The 25,358-nt window shown below is 39.4% G+C and overlaps 2 long non-coding RNA genes across 9 annotated transcripts in view; both read left to right on the top strand.

The window, feature by feature from the left end:
• LOC137155016 (uncharacterized) overlaps positions 1–25,358 on the top strand; it is a 505,162-nt gene that overhangs the window by 207,569 nt on the left and 272,235 nt on the right. The gene's annotated exons all lie outside the window — the stretch shown is intronic.
• LOC137155040 (uncharacterized) overlaps positions 21,743–25,358 on the top strand; it is a 116,350-nt gene continuing 112,734 nt past the window's right edge. Inside the window, exon 1 of the long non-coding RNA XR_010920338.1 lies at positions 21,743–21,830. This is a non-coding gene — a long non-coding RNA (uncharacterized lncRNA). The remainder of the gene's footprint in view (positions 21,831–25,358) is intronic.

The following is a 25,358-nucleotide window of genomic DNA, read 5'->3' as shown; positions in this document are numbered from 1 at the left end:
TTTTTCTGTGATGATGTATCTGTCTTCTTTTTTTGGTCTAAGGACTTTGTCTGATTCTGATACCTGTAGAATTTATATGTCAGTGCCCTCCTTCGATTATATTAGTTGAGGATGGGCATATATTTTTGCCTTTTTTTTTTTTTTTTTGCATTTGTTCACATTTTGTTTGTAAAAATCATTTAAATAATTCAAAACTTTTGAATAAGTCCTAGGTATTTATTTGAGTTAGAGCACAAATAATCAGCCATGTTTTCTTTATTTACATGATACTGTAAGTGCTTGATAGTAACAGGATATTTACGTGTTGAATCACCATGTAATTACACAGCACATACCTGATTATTTTAGTCTCCAAAATGAGAGTGTAGGTTTCATGGTAATTACTTTTGGACCTAATATGCACAATTACCAGTCTGCTATAATATATCCAACATACATATGGTGTGTGTGTGTGTGTGTGTGTGTGTGTGTTGTACATGGTATTTGTTCAATAGATGTCTATGCAACTGAAATTTGTAATGCATAGTAAATAGTGTCATATTTGTGCCCTGTAATTTAACATTGCCAAATGATATTACAATCTTTATGCTATAATCATACTCTATATAAAACTAAAATAATACATTTAAATAAACCATGTGTTTCATATATAGATATACACACACAACACATGCGTGCGCACATACTGAAAAAGATATAAAAACTGTAAATGGTATTGAAAATATATCTAAGGTGTAATTTTAAAATTAAAATAGCCATTTAAAAATATTTAGAGATTTTGCTGCTAGCAAAATGCTCTTGTTTGCATAAGCAGCTTCCAAATTCCCAAAGATCAGTATGACACAGGAGCAGATTAAGAGGAATTGCTTTTTTGCTAGATATGGGCCCAAGATGCGGTATTTTGATCCGGAGACAAATGTCAAACTTCCCAGAGTTCGGATATGCTTGGAGTTGGGATGTTAAGTTTGACAGTGACCCATCTCTAGTTTAACTATGTAAACTACTTAATGAACAATAATAAAACGGTCTGTCTTAGACCTACGAAGAATGGGGTCTAAATCATTTCAGCTCAGATCTCTCAAGTAGTTCTTTGACTTGTTCCTTGGCCAGTAAAATAGCCACATAACACAGTTCCCTTTGTTAATATCACTTTAAAACAATGACTGAGGTGATTTTGCTTGCCAACTGAGATTGCATGAATTGGACTATTCTTACAGAGCAGACACTTGGGTGGCAGTTGTTTGTACTTTGTATAATCTTCAAATTTGACCCCTCCATGTCTTGACAGATCTGACTGTTTAAATATGGTGCATTTTTCAGCTGCCACTATAGCTTTAAACTTATTTTAGCAAGCCATATTAAGTCTGAATTTCAGTTTTCATTTTGATTATAATTATTATTATAAGAGCTATCTTTTATATGGCACTTGCATCAGTAGATTTCAGTGTTTTACAAATGGAGCTAAGTATCATTATCTTATTTTACAACTGGGGAAAATGAGGCATGGAGATGCAGTGACTTGACCAGTGTCACCCAACAGGCCAGTGGCAGAGCTTGGAATAGACCTCTGATCCAATGTTAGCATGATGTTCTCACAATAAAATTAGAAACTCTTGACATTGGACGTGGGCTCAACAAGGCAGGTCTTCAAACCAAACTGAATTTGCTGACAATGCTTCAGGTACTGTACTCTGTACTTGCAACATGCAAGCTCCAAAAATTTCAGAAGTTTGGTGGGAGATCCTCATCTGGTGTAAATTGTCACAGCCCTGAAGTCAGTGCAGCTATGGCAGTTTACACTGATTGAGAATCTGCCCTTAGGTTCACATAAATGTCCAAAGTGCAGAACCTCTCTTATGTGAAAATTGGCCTGGAAGTTTGGCAAAGTCCAGCTTTCTTACAATATTTCCATTTGTTGGCTTTGGCCAGGGTTTTCCCTGTATTTGGATTCTTACAGTCATGGCAGAAACCAAGAAATGTACTAATGTAAAAGAGTGTGTGTGTGTGTGTGTGTGTGTGTGTGTGTGTGTGTGTGTGTGTGTGTGTGTGTGTGTGTGTGTGTGTGTGTGTGTGTGTGTGTGTGTGTGTGTGTGTGTGTGTGTAAAATTAAATCAGCCTTTTTGGATAATGGTTCACATCCTTCTCTTCAGTACTGTTTCATTCATCCTTGCTCTCTCCTTTACCATAGCTCACAAAAACATGCAAATATCACCACCAAATAAACAGTTTTCATAGATAACGTTCCAGCGTTCGTTAGTTTCATCATGTTAAAATAAACGTAATTACCAATTAATGTACATGGTTTTTATAGCATGGACCACATGTTTGTGATAGTCAGCAACATGACTACTATTTTTACTTGCTCCAAGATACATTCTAGTTAATTGGTCAGTAGGATTAAAACCATTCAGATGCACTGAAAGCATTTAATGGCCTCACACCTCACTTCCCATAAAGCTGTAGTTGTATTCCTGTTCTGCATCCTTTTAAAGCCTTCAGCCAGCAATTTACTGATGTAACCAATTAGACTACAAAAGAAGTGAGATTTCAGAAGCTGTTTCAGAATTATTGGCCTCTCTTAGGTCTACAGCAAAGGAAGCTTAAATACAACTTGAGTCATCTTGACTTGTATATTTGTTTTAACAGTTAGACTTAAGTTAATTTCATTTACAGTAATTATCAAAGAAGCTAAGAATTTAAGTGAGACTTCAGTAATACATGTCATAGACCTTGTGCTGCACATTGCACAGGGTAAATCTCTTCCATAGACAATATCAGTAGTTAAGACTAAATCCTGCTTGTTTCACTCACCTGAATAGTCCCACTGGCTTCAATGAAACTACTCATGTGAGTAAAACATGCAGGTTTTGATATAGGGTAGGGGAAAAATCTTGTATTGGTAGAGGAGTTAATTAAATGACTAGAAAACATTCCTATGTCAAACTTCTATAATTCCAGTGATCATATCAAATTCATTCCTAGATATCATCATTGACTGAAGATACCATTTTTTTAGACTAAATGGTCAACTCACCATTTCCTGTCCCAAGGGCTTCTAATTTATCTTTCAGATTCACATATTTTAAGTATAAGCAAGGCACAAAATAATATCCATATCTGTCACATCTTCATCTCACCACTCATTTTTGGAATAGAAATTCATCTCTTCTGAAGATGAAGAAACCATCTAGAAAGTCTGACTGGCCTAGGCCTTAAATTGACATGGTATGATCTATATTGAGATCTCCCCGTCCCTTCAGCTGGATGCTTATGATAATAATGTACAGAATAACTTATTAGATACCTTAGGTGTTTTATATTTGTAAGACTATAGCCTTATATTAAGGAATCCCATCTGCGATACAATTAGCATACACATACTTCTGTTAGATACATTGTTATATATAATAGCACATGAAAACAATAGAGTTTCTCTGGAGAACTGAGTTGACAGGTTAGGGGAAGAATGGGACTTGTTAGAATGCCCTTAACCTGCTGTTAAACATAACAGATCTTGCCATGCTCACTTCTCTTATATTAGACCAACAAGAAGTTTGAAATCAGTTTGCCTATTATGATTTAAACAAGGAAACGATTCTGGAAAAAATGTTATCTATGTAGACCACATCAGCAGAGAGGGATTTACATTGGTGTTTTTTTATTTGCTTTTTGTGTTAAAAATGAAAACTTAGTAGTAATTGCACTTAAGCTGACTTCAGGATTATATCTCAGGACAATTTTGAAGATTAACATAAAAAAAAAAAAAAAAGATCTTTTACAACCCTTTTAAAATGGCCTGGGAAAGTAAAGTAAATGCAGGTGATCGTCCGATCATATTTCACCGATTGAAAACTATTGAAAATTATACTATGCAGAAAATAGTTTTCTGCAAAGAGAATTTTGTATGAAATATGAACATCTAATTTTATATGGAGTTTAGTAATCTACACCTCCTTTCCTCATGTTTACTCTTGAAGGGCATCCTTTTAAAATAAGCAGCAGAATGCATTGGTTGGTTAAAGTTTGTACTGCAATGAGCAGTTTATCTGTTATTCAAACTCAGAAAATTCAATACATTTTCATAAAGCATAGTTCATAATACTTTTATGATTATTACTGGGCATCCTACAATAAATAAGTGATGCTGCAAAAGGCTCCTGCTTTTCCAAATAGGCTATTCCAAATATGCCAGAATCAGTCAGGCATTATAATCCACCCAGGATACATACAATATCTGGAGACTCACCTTAATTAAATCATGGATAGTTACATTCTATTAACCACCAATCTTGCATTTAACAGCATAAAGTCATCTTTACAAGTTCATTTATCCACAGTCTCTGTTGGGTGAGGAAAAACACCCCATCTTTACCTTCTCATGCTATTTTTGCCCTTATGTGAAGAGGGTGAAAGCGACATTTTAACAGGTGAAAGTGGAGGATAGAGTTAACAGTAGGGACAGTTATAAAGTTAGTGAGTGACTGTAAAGTTTTTATGGATTGAATTTTGGAGCAGCACAAAGTGGCAAATAGCAGCTGAAGGAAAGAGTAAAATATTGATCAGATAGTTGTAGTGAATGGAGTAGCTGAATTAAGGAGGCTCTGTGATGTCTTTGGGAATTACAAAGCAATATCTGGTGTTCTGGTCATCAAAGGAGCCCTGGTAGAAAACTAGGCCTTACAATAAATAGAGATGGGTTATTTTTGTTCACCAGTATTTGTCTAGTTAGATGGCCTTTATTCTAAAAGGCCTGGAGTTCATTGTTATACCAGAGAGTTCAGCTTGATCCAGACAGTCAAATGCATGATAATTGATAAATGAACAGGGAGACAGAAAGGGATACAGTATATTTAATATTAGGTGCACATTCACATTTTGAGGACAAGGGGAAATTAATCTGGAAGTCATAGCAACAAATATAAATACTATAGTCTAAAATGAGGAATGGAGATTGGTTTGAGAACCGAACTGAAGGGATTGGCACATTCAGTGTGGATATGTGCACCAAGTTTATCAGAAGCTTTTCTGAACTTTTATCTACAACTCATCCCTTTGCTCTGGAAACCCGATTGCAGATGAAGGATGCTTTCTAGTGAGAATTTTGGGTGGTGTAGAGCTCCCATGGTGTAGGAGGCATGACTAGAGAACCTCTGGGCTCTAACTATCCCTAACTGCTGGATCGACTTCTTGGGGCTATGGGCAGCTGGTTGCAAATGAGAACAACCTTTTGCATGCTCTTACTTATGCCAGGGACTTGAATGGCCCCAGCCAGCCATACTCAGGATCTACTGTTGCTCCCCACTGGTTCTTCAAATACAATTTGAGGCAGTCTGTTATATTTCCATACTATGAAAAATAGAACTGTTGTGGGGCCTGATTCTAAAGGCTCTCTGTGCATAGAGCTCCTGTTTACTTCCCTGACATTCAGTATACAGATGGTTTATTGTATCAGGCCCTACATTTTTATGTGTATCTTAGAAAGTTTAGAGTTATGCTGTCAGGCTCTGAATCACCACTGAAGTCAATGGAAGTTCACTGCCTATTAACCATGACCATCTACCCATCGTTCTTTCAGTTACTACGTTTACCATGTCCCATAACTCTAAGTAAAAATGCATTAGTTTTTCTTGCAACTTTAAGATTTGACAACATTAAGAGGGTGGTTGGTTTTTTCCCCCTCAGCAACCTTCAGGTGCAATTCTTTTTAAACATCCCTGGGGCATACTTAACATTTTCAGAGAAATCTGTCTCTCCTGTTTTGTGTATTGCAGACTGCGCTCAGTCACCTCATCAGCTGTTTCTCTAAATCTGCTTTTGAGAGGCAGAGGCCAAAATGTATAGTCTATTGTATCGCAGTAGAGAGAAAAATAACAGAGAATTTGTGAATGCTTTGGTTACCAAGAGGGGTGACATTTAAAACATCCTACCCCATTGCAGAAGAGAAATGAGAGAGAAAAAAAATCTAGTTTTCTGAACAGGAGCATGTGTTTTGAGAAAATATTGTAAAATCTGTGAATTAAACTATGAACATTTAAATTAATCCTGCTATGCACAGCAGTGTACAGTAAATTGCTGAGGTAAACAGTCTTTTCTTCAAGGAAAAACAAAAGAAATTTTGGGTTTTTTTAAATTAGGTCACAAGCCAACAATCTGACACTTGTAAACATGCCAAACCCAAAGAGCAAGTGTCATCGCTTATGTGATAGTTAAGGTCATCTGTCATGCACCAGAAACCTAGAAGTTGTGATTCAGTTCCATGTTTTCTTTTTCTTTTCCTTCTTATTTTTCTTCAAAACTGACTCCATTTCCAGTGGCAGGTTTAATGGTATGATTTACAGCTCTAAGAGACCTTTGTCAAGGCCAGAAAAATGACATACAATAAATATATGGAGCATTATGTTAACAGCCACCACACAATACCTTGTCAGTTACAGCTTGATAGCAATACATTTTAATTTTGTCTTTCATAAAAATCTTGGCATGTATGCCTCGTTTGAACACAGGCTTGGAAGTCAAGTGTGTCATCCAAGCATGCAGTTTATCACCCTCTATATTTTTTGTCCTTTTAATTTAATGTCATCTCTATGGCAACAGGCATCGCCCTGGAAATCATTTTCAAAACATCTTATTTGTTGGAGGGGGCTGAATGAGGTTAAAATATGTTTGGCTTAGAGGAACATGAGTGTGTGAAGATGACTTGGTTACATTTAATAATCATCTGTGAGAAGTTCACGTAACCAGACACCAAACTATAGAGAGAGAGATTAGGAAGATTTCCTGGTTAGAGCTTTCTTTCTCTTAATTATTTTTACATGCTCCAGAGATCAATTATAAGAATAACCATTTGACCATTGAACTTTCCTTTCCAAGGAAACAGATATCGTGGTTGAATTGGATCTTTAGTAGTATGGGTTTGAATTTTCTAATGGCCAGACTGAGATAATTTGAAGAGTAAAGTGCAGTAATCTGTCCCTCATCTAGATATTTAAAACCTGATTATTGATAACATTAATATCTACACGAATAGTACTTATTGCACTTTAACAGAGCCTCTCAAACTTTTTATGAACATTTAATTAACAGAGCTGGATGAATTCTGCAAATAGTGTCTGCAAATAATTTTTTTAATTTTTAAATGAATTGTCTTTGACCATATGCGTGCCAGTTTTGTGCATTAGTTCCATAAATATTTTAGCAAACATATATAGTAGAAGAAATAATCATATAAACAAAGTCCATGCAGATATTTGAGAATATTCACAGGAAGTAAGTGTTGAATTCGTAAATGAATTTGAGTTTGCATCAGAAACCTGATTTTAAGAGGGAATAATCAAAATTGTTTCCAATCAAAAGTAACCATCACTCAGATTTTCAAGTATCAGATGTAAAGGACTGCCACAAACCATTTAAAAATATTTTGAAAGAAAATTGTAAATAGAGAGACAGTAAATAAATAGAAAAGAGGCAAATTCTGTGACATGATTCACTACAAATTATCTCTCCATATTTATCAATATATTAAAGTTCACAATACTCCTATATTGCTACCATTTTACAGAAGGCTAATTGAGGCAATAAGGAACTAAGCAAATTGTCTAAAGCTTCACAGTGAATCAGTGGCAGAGCAAATGATAAAACAAAGGATGTTTCAATTGACATCTTCTGCTCTAACTATTAACCTATGCTTCCTGCATTTTAGACAAACGTCTGAGGGAAAACAAACTGCTAAGGTTAGAGATGGAAGGCTGATTGGGGTCTTAACCACTGAGTCACAATTACATCTCTGTAATTTCTCAATATCTTCCAGGTTTCTCCAAGAAATCAAGATTGCTTTCACAGAAATATCCACCATTATTAATATTGTATCATAATATGTATCCTACAGCATGTTCCAGCAAAATAGGATTTTCAGTAATTTTTCACCCTGTCCCCACGCTGAACATATATTTAATTGTAATATAAAATTTCATAAAGCAACACAGGATGGATTGCGTTCTGTGTGTTTGTATAAAATTAGAGCAACTCTGAAATGTCTTTGTGTAAATTCCACTGAGTTTTACTTAAATATCTTGTATGTTTTAGGTCTTGAGGCTTTTGTTAATTGTCCCTTTGCATGATGATTGTAGTAATACATATAACTGTTACACCAGGGCTCAACAAATTTGTTTTGGAGCTAGGAGCCAGCCCCAGAATTAAGGAGCCAGACAACGTGGGCTCATTGGCAGGGCGCCCTGGCCAGAGCACAGCAGCCGCTCTCTCCTCCTGGCCCTGCGCATTCCTCCACCCCTATCCCACAATGTGGGCCCAGTGGTGGGGCACCCTGGCTGGAGTGCAGCAGCTGCAGCACTCCCCTCTCCCAGCCCTGCCACATGGGCTCAGTGGCGCCCTCGCCGGAGCGCGTCATCCGCTCCCCCCGGAAAAATACTAGGTGCCAAACTTAAATTTCTAGGTGCCATGGCAACCTGGCGCCTGAGGTTTGTCGAGCCCTGTGTTACACAGCACTAGGGCTGGCATCAGTCACTCTTACTGGGAAATTTCGCTTCCAGCTTTTAAAAAAAAAAATTCTGGACTTCCACCTTAAACGTCGTGGCTTTCTGTTTGTACTAAGTTTAACTTCTTAAAAGAGGACTAGGTGCTTCATTAAGTGTAATGGTGGCAGAGCTAGCATGTAGCATGTTTACTGTGTGTTTAGTAGTTACGGAAAAGCCTTAATTTATTGAAAGCCTTCTCCATTTCTGAAAGATTTTGGGCAGCTAAATGTAGCTTGCAGGGTAACCGAATGTAAGCGATGCTTACCGTCTGCAGTGCACTTTAACGCTGCAGTCTTATAAAGTATCTGATTTGTGCAGCCATGCTTATGAGCACCTGCAGTAACTATTAACTTGGCCCCTCAAAATCCTATATGTTGTGTTTAAAAAAATATGCAAAGAAATCCAAAAGCAGTTCCATCACTAATGTTTCCAGACTTTTTAAAACTCCAACGGTGTGCCCATGCATTGATTTGTTTCAGTGATATTTTGTACTGGAAAGGCTGTGGAACAAAAGTTGGTCTTGGCAATCCTGTCGAACAATGTAGAGGGAGGGAGTCTGTAATTCTCCTGCCAACATTGAGCAGGTCTGTGCTCTCGTGTGTGTCTGTATGCGCGCATGCGCACACACACAGAATGAGTTTCCATTTCTTAGCACCTGGAATTGGGAACTTGCCATCAAACCATATCGCGCATGAACACAGGAAAACAACAGATGAAAGAAATTATAGCAACTTTCCACATCATCTGGACTGATGGTCGTCAGCACTGGGGGTTTCCTGGGAGGAGCTTCTGCAGAAAGGGGATTATATGGAAAATGGGCTGGTGAAAGCTGTGGGATAAAAAGTAACCTTAAGGGAACACATCCTTTCTGGTATATTTCCATTAGTTAATACAGTGGTGCATAGTGGTTTCCATTATTCAACTTGGACTGACACACGCAAATACACATGTGTGTGTGTGTGTGTATATATATATATATATATAGGGCAGTCCAAAGGAGGGGGAGGAAGGGTAACAATTTTCTTTGTAATAATTCAGAGCATATGGTAAAAATATTGTTTGTTATGGCTCGTGGCCTTATGATGATTAATTTAAAATAAATTTTCCTAAATAAAAAATGGACTTCATAACATATGGATGTTAAAATAGTACCATTCTGTTTCTCGACACCGTTAAAAAGTAATGTTTTTTAAATGTTTTATACTTTCTTGGCTGGATTTCATCCTTTCATCAAACTGAAATCTGCCATTCAGAAATAAAGAATGGTGGCGGGATAGCTCCTACAGCCCTGTAAAGATCTCTGAATCTCTTCCCTCTGCAACGTTTGTACCACCTTTCTAATCTCATAGAAGCCATTTTCCCCTTCTTTTCCTCTGCGTCATAACTTTGAATTCAACACTCAAAAAAGCTAAAAACAGTTAAGTTTTAAGCTGTTTGTGAAATGATGGCAGTGAATGTTCTTGATGATGATGATGTCAACTCTCATTAAATTTGAACAGATTGTTTCCACAACATCTAACAAGCAGAAATCCAGGTGCCTTCTTACTTTCCAATCACCTCTCCCTTCAGCTATAGGTTTTTTTCACTTCCCCTGTGAGAGATTAATAATACTCTATTTATTAATTCAGAGAACTTCAGGGGATTTGATCGATACTGTAAACCTGATAGATACATTGGAAGAATATAGTAAAAAACCCAAAATATTTCCATGAGATTTTGTGTCATTGTTATCAGACCTATTTGAACTATGCAGCAGTGAATAATAACGATAACCATTTTTAAATACACTTACGACCTAATTTTCAGAATTTCTGAATATTTGCAGTTCCCACGGACTTCAAATGGAATTGTAAATGCTCAGCACTTCTGAAAATCAAGACCCAGATTTTGTTTTATTTGTGTCAATCCAGTCTGTTAGCACCCAGCTCATTTTAATTTGCAAACAGAATTCCAAACGGGTTGACAGATTTCATAACCTTGTTTACATAAAGAAGAGGGTACAATTATTTATATTTTACACTGGATCTGTGTTTGGGGAAAATCTTTATACTGTGCAGTTTTATCCTTCATACTGGTAACAGAAGAAATTGTGCAGCAGATCAAAAGGGATGGCATACTTTCTGGTGAAGCCTGTAAGGTTTATATTTATGATGCAATGACAGCAACTAAGGACTTTTGCTGGAAAATGTGACACTTGAGAAATGGTTTCATATTAGAGCAGGATAGAAAAGAAAGTTGATAGTGTAGTCTCTAGAGGTTGTCAGTAATCCTTTCATAAAAGTGACCAAAGAACAATGGCCCACTTCCTGATATGGGTTTAGCAACAGTGGGATACCACTAAACCAATTGCTTAAAATGCATTCACCCCTCTAATTAGGAATGCACAAACCATAACAGGGTTTGCTTTTCTAGTTCAGTAGCCCCCTCAACACTTGAAACCAGCTCAGTTAGATTGGAGTTGTGTTACAGAAGCATTTTCTGTGATTGTCCCCAAAAAGCTTTTATGTGGTACCTAGCTGCCACTGAATCAACCTCAACAACATGGTTTGATGCTTTCCATCTTTGTTCAGCCAGATGTAAGTCCAGCTGGGTGTACAGACTAACATCCTAATCAAACATGGTCATGAGAAAACTGTCCATTTTGTCCAGAGAATGACAGAGTTCAATTTTGCAGCTATAGATCTGGCCGGTATAATTGCTTGTATAAAACCTTTGGTTCATTCAAATGGATTTACAGTAAGTTGTTACTCCACACCTGGCTCTCCAGTTGCTCAATGTAGGGAACCGTGTCAAGAAATCAGAGAAAGTCGGTCTTCAAAAGTAGTTATTAGAATGGCTGCCTTATGCACTACTAATGTACTCCATATTGAGAGTCATAGTTTCAGCCAGCTTCAACGTAATCTCAGAAACTACTCCTGCAAATTTTGTATGCAGTTTTGAACATATAAAATCTACATCTGCACACACAGCTAGACATTTGTGTGTACTAATTAAGTATTTCGTCCAGCAATCTGATTTTTGTGCAGTGCCTGGAGACATGTTGGGGTTGCCCTTAAAGATATGAATATCCCTTTTAACACAAAGGAGGAGAAGTCTTAAAGATGCAGAGTTCCATAGCTCCTTATTTGAGAAACCAGCTGGTTGTCCCTCATGCCATAGTCGCAATCTGACCAAGTTACAACCTACTTAGAAGAAAATAGAGGGAGTTGCTGGTAAAATGTTCTTCATGAGAGGTCTCAACTTTAGATTTACTTCTCCCCTTGGTCTGAAATAACCTCTGCCCTACAAGGTCCATCTTTTTGCCAGGCTTATGAGGAGGGAGGAGCTTGATGAGACTTGACTCTTGTGTGCAGGGTGGGGTATATCTTACTGTATGATATTGGTACTGTTTGTCTCACTGGATATCTCTGGTTAAACTTTTTCTGGTTTTGCGGGAGGCTGTTGAGCAGTTGTGAGTTTGTTTGTTTTTGTTATTCCAAAAAAAAAAAAAGCTGGTGACATCAGACTCAGAACAAGTTGTGTTGAGTTCGTTATCAAAACCAGCAGGAGCCTGATCTATATGTTCAGCTTTACACCCCTTTTTCCAATTCCCATTCCAATAGCTGCAGGAAGTCAAACCAGCCACTAGGAAAAGTAAAACAGCCTTAGCATTACTCTAATTTGCAATGGAGAATAGGTCCTGAGAAGTTACGTCACCAGCTAGGTCTGCTCCTTATCTCTCTCAACTATTCCCTTCCATCCCAACCAGCTCCATCTCTGCTGAGAATTCCCAAATGACAGGGAATCCTCAGCTAGTGCTTTAAAACTATCTTTAATTGCAGTGACACAAAGGGTAAAAAGGTCTGGCTCTTTTTTTCCCTTAAAAACAAGGGCAGCATTCTTTTAATAATATCCATTGCACAAACAGCAGTGGCCCACTGAGAAAACACCCTTTGGTATTTCATGTTAATATACGTGGGAAGTGACTTGGTCTTTCTGCACGTAATGCTACATTTTAAAATTAAGAGAGATATATTCTTGTTTGCAAAATAGAGTAGTTTCACCTCTAATGACCGGATTTCAGGAAAAAAATCCGAGGGCTGTCAGTGCATATACTCTCATCGGTGCCTGCAGTTCATATAGTTGCAAAGTAATGCAGAGATATTGCACTCAGTGAAAGGGAGGCCTGCCCTTAGGCAAGCTGAAAACATAGGCATTAACTATATTGACAACTCTTGCAATTTTTTCAATGGTCAGGGGAGGTCAGCCAGAGGTGGAGCCAATCATGTAATGACGCAAGAAATTGCATCCCATTATTGAATTTCAGCCCTGCTTCATGGGGCAAGAGGGGGGAGAACCCCTCTGATTGGCTGCCTTCCATGCTTCCCTGCCATCTGGGGAGAGGAGCCAATCAGGGCTGCCTCAGGAACCTTCTCCATTCTCTCCTCCCGCCCTCCCTCCTATGAGTGCAGGACAGTTCCTCTGCTTCTCTCCTTCCACGCAACACCTAGCCTGGGAAGGGGAAGAAGGAGGACTGCAACTGCAGTGGGAGAAGGGGACCCTTCTGCAGCCTTCCAGTCCTGAGAGAAGGGGTGAAGAACCCCTCAAGCTGCAGCAGAAGTGAAACGGAGGATGTGACATACCCAGTGTATGATCTAGACCAGAGAGTAGCTGTGCCACTCGTACCCTCTAACCTGGGGTGCCTTCTACACTGTTTTGCTGCTGTAGCCTCAGGAATCAGGACTGCTCACAAACAGCCTCCAGCATATAACTCCCAGCTTGGTTTGTGTGTACTTGCAGCCTGCCAGTGACGCCTAGCCTCTTACCAGCCTGAATTATGCTGCAGGGTGTCCCCAGAACATTCCCTATCTCAGATTTCCCCCCCCCCAAAATGTGTGTCCTGTATTGCCCAGCCCTCTCCTGGACAATACAAGCTTACTAAAGTCTGTCATTTCATTAATAGAAATGATATGCACAAACCTTGTTACTCCACATGGAGTTTCCCAAGCACTTCAGTGCAAACACACTGGATTAGATAAAACAACAAAACAAGTTTATTAACGACACAGACAGAGATTTTATGTGAATACAAGTAATGAGTTTTAAAAGTCAGCAATGGTTACAAGAAAACTGAAGATAAAATGCAACTAGTATCTAGCTTAACAAACAATGTTAAATTCAAAGCAAAGTCTCTCTCACCACATGCTCTCAACAGTCTTACTGGCAAAACTTCTTAGGCCAGGACTCTTTCTTCTGTGGAATGGATGCTTCCTTTGTTCCTTCTCATGTAGATAATCGAGGATGTGGGGGTCCATTGGCATCCTTCTTTTTATAGGCCTTTCCTCCCTTTCAGAAGCATTTCCGGCTGGGAGCATGGTGCCAGGCAGACTGTGTGCATGAGAACTTCATGTTGTTTCTTTGCTAAGATGTAGATTTGCTAAGATGTAGATTTTTTTGCCCATGTCCCTTTTCCTGCCAATGAGTAGCCACTTAGCAGGTAATGGCTCACTGACTTTGTTTACACCTGGCTGCGGCATCAGCTTGCCCTTTGTCTTTGAGGAACTGATTTGGCCACTCCTCAGACTTGGAACATGGTTTAGCAACACCACAGTGGAATCTTATAACTTTACATACCATGTTGCCACACTTATTTTACTGGGACAATCATGACCAGCAGCTTATGAGTTTTCACATGCTACCTCACAAGGCATACTTTGTACAGAGATTATTACAATAGTGTGCAAAGAGTGAATACAGGGGTACCGTCTGTCACAGAGGGATGAACAGTTTAGATGTGGGGGCTGGGAGGTTGCCAGATGTGGGATCAGAATTGATGTGAGGGCTGAGAGACAGGATTTATGTGGGGCTAGCCAAGGGGGGAGGGAAGGGGTAAGCAAAATCACCTTACTCTCTACATTTAGGAGAGTTGGCAACACGAATTGTCTCACAAATCCTGGAGGGTGGGGAGAGTTCAAAAATCAAAAGACATATCAAAACCACAATATAATCTTTTAAAAAGTGATTTTTGGCCCAATCTTGTGGGTTTTATTGTTGGGTTTTTTTGAGGCAGTTTAATTCATAACTCCTGTATTGTTGGGCTTGGCAATACTGTTACTATAATAACTGAAACTTTTGCTGGAAAGTGGCCAATAGTGAAATCTGCAAAAGTGAAACCATTAGAGTGTTCTGTTTTTCACAGAAGTATTTGCAGTCAAATAGATTTACAGCAGCTGCAATGGTGGCCACAGGACTATAGGGAGAGTGTAGCTTTGGAATCTCAGCAACTGCATCTCAATGAGACAGATACAGACCAAGAATAAATAATCTAAGGAGTTTCTGTTCTGACTTCATACTTTTTCCAGAGTTGCCCCTCCCTCCCCATTCCTCACTTCCTTCTGGAAGGCATGCTGCTTGGTGTGTTGTTCAGAAATGAAAGTGAAACAGAAACAGACAGGTAACATGAAGGTAAACTGCTAAAATGCTTGAGCTGACAGAAGAAAAGGAGGAACAAAAAACCAAAAACTTGCAAATATTTTCCCATTTATTTATTCATTTGGTAGGGAGGGGTAAGCATTTTTAAATATTGAAACATTTCATCAGCATTTTGAAATCTGATACATTTCAACTAGCTGTAAATCTTGTTTAAAAAACCAAACAAACAAACAAACAAAAAAACCGAAAAATATTTTCAATCTCCCTCATTTATTTAAATAATTTTATGATATAAAATTTCCTCAATTTTCAGGTTCAAAAATAAAATTGGCTTTATGAAATACACAGACTTCCAGTATATCAGATCATCCTTAATACTTAGATGCTAGATATGATGGAGAATTGCTGTGTGTGAAGGGAGAGGCAGCAGAGAGCTAGGTGATATTTTGTCATACAGCCGGAGCCTTAATTTCAAGTAAACTTAAAGGTGTGTATCATGGTTTTTAAAAAGGTGGCAAATTACTTCAAAATATCCACAGAAAATAAAACCTTGTGTCATGATTTTCATTTTAACACAATTTCATTTATAAAACGTTATACCACAAATTGTTTTCACAATTGAGGTGAATTGCACCCAGCATGTTCTGTACATTGGACAGTTGTCTGGGGCATATTTTTACTTCATCCTGTTGACTCCTGCATAAACTATTTACATAGTACAATCACAGTAAGCTAGAATTAAGCACAGCTCTTTAGATGGAGTAGATCTAAATTCAAAGTATCCAAACGACTACCTTGTGGTTGCAATCACAGTGAATTGAGTGGTCATTCATTATTCCTTTGTGTTAATCACTTCCTTCCCCCAGCAAGCAGCCTATCTTTCCACTGAGAAGTGCGGAAACCAGCTACTAGCTTTACTTCATTGAAAAAGTGTGATGGCTAACTTGAGGATATAGCAGGAGTCAGACAGCTATGGGAAGGCAAAAGTTATTTCAGTGCTAGTTTTCACTTGCAGAAATTTCCTATGAATTTCCCTTGCACAACAACAACAACAACAACAAAGGAATAAAGTGTCTTAATTTTTAGGTTATTCTAATTCAAATAATTCTATTTTAGATAGGTTGGTTGGTTAAAATTTGCTGCTAGTTTCTAACACAAAGTTCTGCTGCCATGAGCATTGCTTTTTTATGGCTCCTGGCATTATAACACTATGTGTACTTGATTGTCAAGAACAGGTTTATTGATAAAATATACATGTACCTCATGCTGCTCAAAGTAATAATGATAAAAGCAGTAAGCTCTGTCAATGTAGTAAAACAGAAATAACAAACAATAACAAATTGTTCTATTAATCCCTTAAACCTCCAGAAGCATTAGGATTAAAAATGCAGTCAGGTGAAAGGGCTAATCAAGCATTCCTTCATGGGAGACCAGATCCTCTTTTAGCAGATGCAAACATTTTATGCATTTGGCTTGCAAAAAATGAGCAAGTCCAAAGTGATAGCCTTGCAAATTAATTATTCAAGTTGTTAGTAAGTGTTCTGTGTGTCAAAGTAAATTTGAGCTTTTGGTTAAAGATTAATTTATGACCTGTAAATTACATTTGTAAATTACACTTGTAATTTACAGCAGTGGATTTTATAACTAAGGACATAATTGTGTAACACCATAGGATAGATAGAAATTGGCTGGCTATTTTTTAACATACAAATGTACTTGCATGTGTTTGTTTTACCAAGAATTCAGTACATCCAGACAGATTATAAATTAACTTTGATGGATTGTTAGCTTGCAAGAGCTCCATTTCATGCAGTCGTGCTCTTTATTTAGTGGAATTTAGGGTTTCTTATTTAGGGTTTCTTGCAGGCATCCTTTAAAGAAACGGAACTGATCACACAGGTCCTTTGGAAGAACTTCACACCAAGGGTTTAATGGCTTCAAGGACATCTCTGCACAGAGAGAGGGTTACTAAGGAAAAAGGGGTGTATCTGGAGTTTCCCTGTACCTCTGCAATCCCAGGCTGCTGTAATGTTCCCTTAACTGATGGCTGCTCTAATTTACACTGGGGTCTGTGGAAAGGCTGAGCAAAGGGCACCTTTGTGCAGGTTCCTCTCCTTTCGAGCCGTGCCTAGCACTTTTTGGCTGCGGTTGAGGAGAAGGGCCTGAGTATTGTGGGACTGGTTTTGATAAAATAAGATCTTATTTGACCTAAACTTCCCCTTAAATTTCAAGCCCACACCTTTTATGGAAGTTAGAAAAACTCTGGTCTCCTTCTCCCCTGCCATTAATGCTTGTCTGTGCTCTTCCCAAACTGTGTTTGCCCAGCAGTGAAAGTCCTGAAATGCTGTTCAAAGTATAAAGAAATTGCAAAACACCACTGCTAAATGCTAGTCAAATAGTGCTCAGAGAATCAGTTGTTGTTGTTCTTACAGTGGAATGTTTTTCTGGTAATCTCTATCTATCTGTAAAGTAACCCCTTCAGGTTGTTCTGTCAGAGTAGCATGGTTTGGCCCATTGCATGCTCCAAACTTCATTTGTGAGTTCAGCCATGCCTTTTCACTGGTTTATCCATGCATTCTGTTACACACCTTGGTCATAGGGGTTTCTGCCAGCCATTGCAGAGACTGGGATGAAGCAACAGTTAGCCAAATTCAGAATAGCAATAGGCTTTTTCGGTGTGGTGAATAGGTAGGTGTAGAGCGGGTGGCTGTCCCTCCCTGTCAGTTTCAGAGGGAGGCCACACCCACTTCCTACCCTGCTCCTACAGGGATTAGCCCAGCACAGGGCAGGGAAACAGTCTCTAGGCTCGGCCGGGGCAGCCCAAAGGCAATAGCCTGAGCCCTAACGGGCAGCAAATAGTCCAGCGCCCCAAGGTGGGGCAGGCAATAGGTCAGAGCCCCAACGGGCAGCAAACAGTACAGAGGCTCCAGGCGGGGCAGCAAATAGTCTAGCATCCCAGGCGGGGCAGCAAATAGGTCAATGCCCTCAGGCAGGCTGCAAATAGTTCAGAGTCCCCCCAGCGGGGCAGCAAATAGGTCAACACCCCCAGGCGGGGCAACAAACAGTTCAGAGACCCCCAGCGGGGCAGCAAACAGTTCAGAGACCCCCAGCGGGGCAGCAAACAGTTTAGGCACTCCCAGGGTGGTCAGGGAAGGGGGAGGAAGACACAGGCCCACCCAACTCCACTGCATCCCAGCCCAGGTCCCTAGTCGTGGCAGAGGGATTTGCCACGGAGTCAGCTGGGTTCCAACCATAACATGCTGACTCACGGTCCAGTCCCCCAGTCCCTGGACCGGGTGTCCCCTCCCCTGGGCTATTTCCTTCCCCCTTTCCCTTGGGTACCTGGTGTGCCCCAGTCCAGTCGACCTCATCGGGGTAGTCACCCAGGGGCAGGTTGCAGAACCCCTCAATATTGTCGGGGGGTGGTAGGTCGGGCAGCTCATTGGGGAGGTCGGCGTGGGGCGGTTCCTCCAGGTCCAGCCCCGTCAGGGCCTGCGCCTCATCGGCGGCATCTTGCAACTCCTTCAAGGGCAATTCCTCCAAGTCTGGCACCATTATGGCCACCTCCTCCTCGTCCACATCCGGCAACTCCTCCAGCTCCTGGCCCCTCTGAATCACTGGGTCCGGTAGGGTGCTCGGCTCCGGGGGTACCTCTGTGGCCCAGGCTGCCCGCTGCTCATTTGTCGGTGCCTGGACCCAGGCCCTGGTCCTGGTCCGCTTACCCAGGTACCAGGCTGCAGGCAGCTCTGGAGAGCGGGGAGAGACATCCTGAGCTCCTGGGCCTTCCTTTTATACTTCCTGTCCTGCCCCCTCACTTCCGGGTGGGCGGACAGGCAGTCTCTGGCTCTGGCCCAGCCTGTTCCTCCCAGTCAGTTTCAGAGGGAGGCCACACCCACTCACTACAGTAGGAAACAATAGATAGTTCCAGGGCAAGGTGCAACCGCTAGAAAGATTTTTCAAGGTTGTATTCTGACCACCATTTTCAAAGTAGGGTGCCTAAAACAGGACTCACAAGTTCATATTTAGACACTTCAATAAAAGTTTGTCCTGATTCATAGAGGAACTGACTAATTCCAGCTCCTGTTGAAGTCAGAGGGAGCTGCAGGCACTCAGCGTCTTTGAAAACCAAGCCACTTTTATTTAGGTGCCTTAAAATGGGTGTAGCAGCCTACCTCTAGGTACCCAGGTTCAAAAACGTTGGCCTCTGACTTAAACATTCTTAACCCTAGTAATACAAGTAGTTTGAGTAAGAACGTGCTCTGCTGTCTCACTCATAGATCAGAGTGCAAACTGGGAGGTGAGTTATGCCACATCCCATTTGTCCTGCTGAAAAAAGGAAGGAAAAAGTTTGAAACTATCATATTTTTATTTTTCCAAGCTGAGCACCATAACAGATAGACAAGTTGCATCATTTTTGTTCATCAGGGTTTTCAACAGGATTTTTTTCAGCTCTGTTTTTATGCATGATGCCAAATTGTACTTCCCGTGCTAAGAACAGGGCTCTGTAACCCCAGTATCACTGTCTATGGTAGACTCCCAGAAGACTTCTAAACATTGGCTGACTGGCTGCTTTCTGCTATTTATTTGGAGCATAAACTATGTATGATTGTTTTGTACGGACCGTCCATCAAATTTCAGGTTCACCCGGAAGAATTATGTTCTGGTACTAAAATGTCACCAGTGCAATGACTTCTATAACTTAACTTCCAAGGCATTTCCTGCTTTCCTGGGATTTTTTTTTTTCTTACTGTACCATGCAGAGAGGAGAATATCCTTCCATTTTTAAGCACCTTCCCCCCACTGACTTCTAATATTTTCTAGTATTAACTCCTACCAAACATTCTGTAATTTACCTTGGAACTGTAAGCTTTGGGAAAAAATATTAACAATTACAACTTGTCCCACAATTATTTATAGATGTAATTTCAAGTATCCTCTCCCCTCCCCCATCCAACCATCTTTTTCTTAATATTGTTTTTTCTTGTGAAAAATAAACTTTTACATGAGGGTGATAGGTTCTGATTCAGCTCATTTCACTAATGTATAGTAGATTCCAAAGCTCTGTGTGGCCCAGAGGCCTGAGAGATTTGCAAAATACCAGCCAGTGTGGTGGATTTAAGGTGGGTTGAATGTAAACTTGTGGAGGATTTTTATAGTTTACAGTGAAAAAATATGTTTCATGTGAATACCTCTGTCAATCACGTTTTCAATCCATGGGGCACTAATTTTCTGTCATAAACTTGGTAATGTTTCCTGTAGACCAGATTATGTCAAATCTTTGCACAGATCTCTGAGCCAGATCCTCTGCTGATGTAAATGGGCACAATTCCATTGACTTCACTGAAGCAGTTCTGATTTACCCAATCTGAGGATCTCGCCCATCGGACTAAAGGAGCTAGTCTGTGCAAATGCAGTGGGCAGATGGCAGACCCGTGGCGTGTGCCCCATCCTCTGACCCACAAGAGCTGTTCATCTGCAAAAGGGAATATATGCTGCACCTTCTTTAAAGATAATGTATCAACTGGGAGCTTTTGTGGGCCTTGAGGATTGCAGGATTCCTGCTTGTGGCATGGGCACCAAACGGACTGCAAAAGTGGGGACAAGAAGGGGAAGCAACCCAAACGGGCCACAATCCTGTGTGGCAGGTCTCAGCATCACTCACTCAAATTTGGCCTGGCCTCCTCTCCATCTAGACCAAATTTGAGTGGTGTTGTGACCTTGTAGACAAAGCTGCCCAAACTCGGCCTGGCCACTTCAGATTCTCAAAAATGTGTGTGTGGTGGTAGGGGGGTGGGGGGAGGGCCCGGACCCTTTGCCCATGCCTCCTGCCCCAATCCCTCCTGTCTTCAGTGCCTATATGGTGTGAGGTTTATGTCCATAATATTTCACCCTCTCCTCTCCATGATATGGGGCTGTGGCTATATGCCTATATATTTTGTTGCATATCAGCTGTTGTATAAAGGAATGAGGCCGAATAGTCTTTCAGGGTTATCCAGTAATACATTCTACAGAGGAGAACAGAACACCCACTCCATCAGCCTCATTTTTGCAAGGCATTAGATTTTTTGCAGCTAGACATACTTACTGTTTTATGTGGCTAACGCTGCCCATTTCCTTCCTGTAGGAGGATGACGAAGGTGATAGGAAATGGGCTTGGGGGTTTTATAAATATGGAAAAAAAGAGGGATCTGGTGTTGTTTGGGTGAATATTTTTTAATCACAGACATATGAGAAGAAAGCACAGTATGAAATGAAAGCACATGCTTCTCTGTAAGGAATAACCTATATACAAAGTTACTATTCTCCTCCTCCGTTTTCTACAGTTTATTTGTAGCTAAAGATCAGCTCTATATACTTTGGTAGAATAGGCATCTTGTTCTAGTGAGAAAGTTAGATGCTGCTGATAAGAAGAGCAGATGGGCGTGTGATAGTCTTTTATTTTGAATTCAAGTCATTCCTCAGGAGAAAAGCGTTCATTTCTATTACATTTTAATTATGATTTCATCTCCTGTAAATTGTTGTCAATAAACATTCCTTCATGTTCAGACATTCCTTCATATTGTATGTGTCTACTTTGAGTGTACTGTTAACATGCGAAGTAGAGTTGCACATACATCCCACAAGCTATAGTTTTCTTGGAAACCCCTATAATTAATGTATTCAAGTTTCAGGGCTCCATGTGTTATTGAAATCAGAGAAACAAAGATGCATTTCATTTTTTTAGGTGATTCATCAGTTCCTCCCCTCTTGCCTACAGATGTCTAAATTTCAGCTCTCTGAGAAGCTGCAAAACATGAACTGGCATAAATATATTGAGTCAGAGCAGGCCAAGTGTTGAAGTGTAATACTGCCAATAGTTCAGTGTCAACAGTCTTAACCTTCTTTCCGGTAAGTGTGTCATTAACAGCTGCTCTTTGCCCTCGGGTGCTAAACAAAAAAGCCTGGTAACCAAATACCGCCAGTTGTATTTAAGTAGCTACCTAAATGCGTGGTTATCTTTCCAGCGAGCTCAGTCTGAGGATGTAAAAACATTTCCTTCTGCTTACCCTAGTGAAATGGTGAATTGCTCAACTCAGGGTCCAATCCTGCATCCACTGAAATCAGGGACAAAATTGCCACAGACTTCAGTGGCCCAGTATCAGACCCCAAATGATCAAGTACCCATTAAATGTGCGTGCGCACACATAGACACACGGTTGTTTGCACAATCTTATGTGTAAAAAAAAAAAAAAAAAAAAAGAACATAAAAGGAGAATCCACTTGGCTGCTTTTATGTGGCACTGCAAAGAAAATGGTAACTGCAAACTGCTTCCTCACATACCTGTTAGTTTGAACAGCTTGATCAATTTAAATGTTCTGTTTACTAAACAATATAAATCTTCATATTTTTTAACTTTTGTTTAAAACCTTTACTCTTTAACTTCAGTTACTCATTTAACCCTTCCAGTCCACTGTTAATAACCAGAGTTGTTTCTTGGATCTTAAGAGACTGTAGGTGCTTTCTGGATTTGAAGATTCTAGTGCTGAAGGACATGTACATAGACACCTGCGTTGCTACTGAACTTTTTGACCATTATGTGTACAAGGCTTTTTTTGCCCACATCAAACACAGGCCTTTAAAAAGTTCTATTTCACCATCAGATTTCAAACTTGGTGTTTGGGTGGACTTTAATTTCAGCAGACCAAGTTTTCTCATCTGCTTATTAATTAATTTCCCCCTAATGTATTAGTTTTTGTGAATTACAGATTGACAGCTCTGAAGGCTTAATTCCATTATCCACATAACAGTACAGAATGGTTTGGTCCAAATCAGAATGAAAACAGGTTTTGAAATGTTGAATTTCGACCAGCTTTATTCCTGTGTACTTACTGTAAATTACAATCCAGAGGTAAAAGGCTCGATAGTCCATTACCAAATATTTGAGTCACCCAGTCCCACCATAGAATATTTTAATGTAAAAAAGTGTCACAGAAGACAGATTGAAGACAGAGAAGCATAGTCCTTCCACAGAGACAAGGAGTAAAAAATATGAGGGCTGCTATTGCAGCCTCCCCCATGAGATGTGGTGGGTGAGTGGTTAAAGTGCTTGACTACAATCCTGAAGATTGTGGATTCAAGTCATGCTCCCTTTCACGATAAAAGGCCACATCTAGTTCACTGAGCTGCAAAACGGGTGCTTGATCTTTTGGGTTAGGGCAGTCAAAGGCAGTCAGACATGTTGCTTACCACATCACTCCCTTGTGTACTGCTGCCTATGAATTTATTGCATATCACATTAACTATTTCTGTATTATTTTGCTTACATTCTTTTTTTGATCCTAGCACAACCTTAATTGATATATTTGCTCAGATTGTCATAACCTAGTACTTGGGCCATCTTATTCAATTCACTGTTCACAGCATGGTATATGATTAGTCATGCTTGCAGATTTACTTATTAGTTGGAAGTTGAATCATAAAACGAGGACTTTAGGACTGAATGCCTGGACCCTGGGAAGATGAGCAAGTGTGAGCTTCATGAATCCCTTTTACTACTATCAATTTAATGGATGTAGGTGAAATCTGCATCACTGATGCCTACATTAAGCCTCAAGAGACTGAGCCCATTTCAGTTGATTACTTATAGCCATGCTTTGTCAGGGAGATTCCTTGCATGTGAAAATCATTGTACTTGCACCACAATGGCTTACTGGTTGGTGGTAAATGATTCTCTGATATGATAATACAAAATTATAATAGAAATTTTAAAGGGGTTGAGGATTGATTTATAGTGTGTCACTTTCATATCAATGTATATATTGTATTACAATCGTATTGGAATAGATAATTGATATACAATAGAATTATTGCTTCTTCAAAAGAGCAGATTTGTGCTTTCAAGAGAGTATAAATATTACAATTGAGAGGAAAAACAAGATTCCTAAAGGTACATAAATCAGGGAAAGTATGAGTGACCAGATCTAGCTGCAGTTTATTTTTTAAAAAGACTTGTACAAGGGAAAACTAGTGCATTTATGAAAGTAAACTGAGTTTGTCAGAATTGTTGTTGTTGTTTAAGATAGATAATTAGAGAGTCATACAACAATGTGTTGAATGTCCCATGGTTATTTGTTTATACTTGTTTATGTATCCTTACAGTATAGTCACATATTGCACGCATCTATATGTGTAGTTAGCAATGGGCTTTAAATAACAGAATATAACTTAATTATATCCTACTTCACAGAAATGCAGTACATGGGAAGTTTAGTGCAAATGACGTTTTGAAGCTGAATGAACTCACTAAAAAAATAATGCTGTAAAAACAGTGTAAAAGTTACTTTCTCTACTGAGAACTACATAAATTCATTGGACTAAATTCTGCCTCTGTTTACATCCATGCAGCCCTACTGAATTTTATAGGAAATATCATGTTATATGTTTTTACTAAAGCCCAGCTTTTGGAGACAAATAATCACATGAGACTCTCAGCTGTCATTTAAAAAAGAAACAATCATGTTTCTAACCCTAATAGTTGAGGAAAGCTTGAAAATGTGACCTGAATTGCATCCTGAAGATCCAAAAGCCCGAAGACAAATAATAAATGACTTAAAAAAAAAAAAAAAAAAAAAAACCCACCAAAACCTTATGACTTTTTTTAGCCAGTCACATGATTTTGCGGAGCGGACACATGATTTTCTTTTTAAACTTTGGATTTGGCTGTACTGTGGTTTGCAAAGTAGGAAGGCCAGATCTTGGTTTTATTTAACTTGACTTCAGTGGTAGGAGAAACAGACCCCCAATTAGCTTAGAATTTAATCCACTCTATTTTTTAAATTGAAACAAATCTCAGAAGAAAGATTTATGCAGACAGCTATGGTATGTGAAAATTTCATGTGAGTATAGTGTCAAATTCTCCAAAGCAGCCTGTTTGGATCAGGCCATGGAACTCCATCAGTGGGATTACTTGTGATGCTACCATCAGTAATAAGTTGTTTGTTGAATCAGATCCTAGTTTTGCATAACCATGTCATTGGGAGGACAATTTGAGGCCACCATATTTGCATACCCCAACTGGATTTGTATGCAGCAGTGGCATTTGTGTGTGCATATCAGGTAATTAGACATCTAACATCCTATTGTGTAATCATCAAGGGAGGCTGAAAAGTAATTCAAAGCACATTGGAGATGGGATAGCTCTTTGGCTAAAAGAAAGTAACAAAAATGCTCTTTTTGTTTGTTTCAATTGCACTTCTAAAAGGAATAATCTGTTGACATTCACAGGCTGAGGAATTTATAGTAAATCACATAAAAATAAGTAGTAGGTCTGGGCCAGCCTAGATTTTTCTGGGCACAAGAGATGGTCTCTGATTCATGTATCTGATGAAAAGTATGGAAGGAGAGGATATCACAAATATTTATTGGGAAATATTTCT

The sequence above is a fragment of the Emydura macquarii genome, unplaced genomic scaffold (assembly GCF_026122565.2).
Source record: "Emydura macquarii macquarii isolate MOO-44397 ecotype Brisbane River unplaced genomic scaffold, CSIRO-AGI_Emac_v2 contig_295, whole genome shotgun sequence".
Taxonomy (NCBI): domain Eukaryota; kingdom Metazoa; phylum Chordata; order Testudines; family Chelidae; genus Emydura; species Emydura macquarii.
The sequence above is the reverse complement of the archived record's forward strand: the minus strand, read 5'-3'. Positions and strand labels throughout refer to the sequence as shown.